We start from the raw sequence: 431 nt of genomic DNA on the forward strand, positions 1-431 counted from the left end.
GCTGCTGGTGGCGGGTTTTCTGGGCGAACAGTCTGGGCTGGAACCTTCGGGGGGGACGTAAGTTCTCATCGCGGAATAAGCCACCTCCCAGCCCTCCTGCTCGTAGCACAGGGTGAGGGTGACCCACAAGCTCGGCCTCGCCCCAGGGTCTGAGCCGGAGGGAAGGGCGGGGGGACACCCAGGCCACCCGCCCACCGGGGACCCTCTCCTTCCTCCGCGGCCTGTCCCGACAGTTACGGGAGGGAGAGGCGCCAAAGGGTGTGAGGGTCCGAGGGTGGGGGCTTGTCAGAGAAGGGCTCTCGCTGTCCTTCCTTCCCCTGCCCACCTGTGGGCACCGGGGCCACAGGCTCCACGCCCCTCACCCTGGGGAGCTTCCCAGCTTCCTCCCACCTGCTGGCCGCTCTCTGGCCGGCTCGGTCCCCAACCCTGGC

Source organism: Myotis brandtii, unplaced genomic scaffold, assembly GCF_000412655.1.
Source record: "Myotis brandtii unplaced genomic scaffold, ASM41265v1 scaffold986, whole genome shotgun sequence".
Classification (NCBI taxonomy): domain Eukaryota; kingdom Metazoa; phylum Chordata; class Mammalia; order Chiroptera; family Vespertilionidae; genus Myotis; species Myotis brandtii.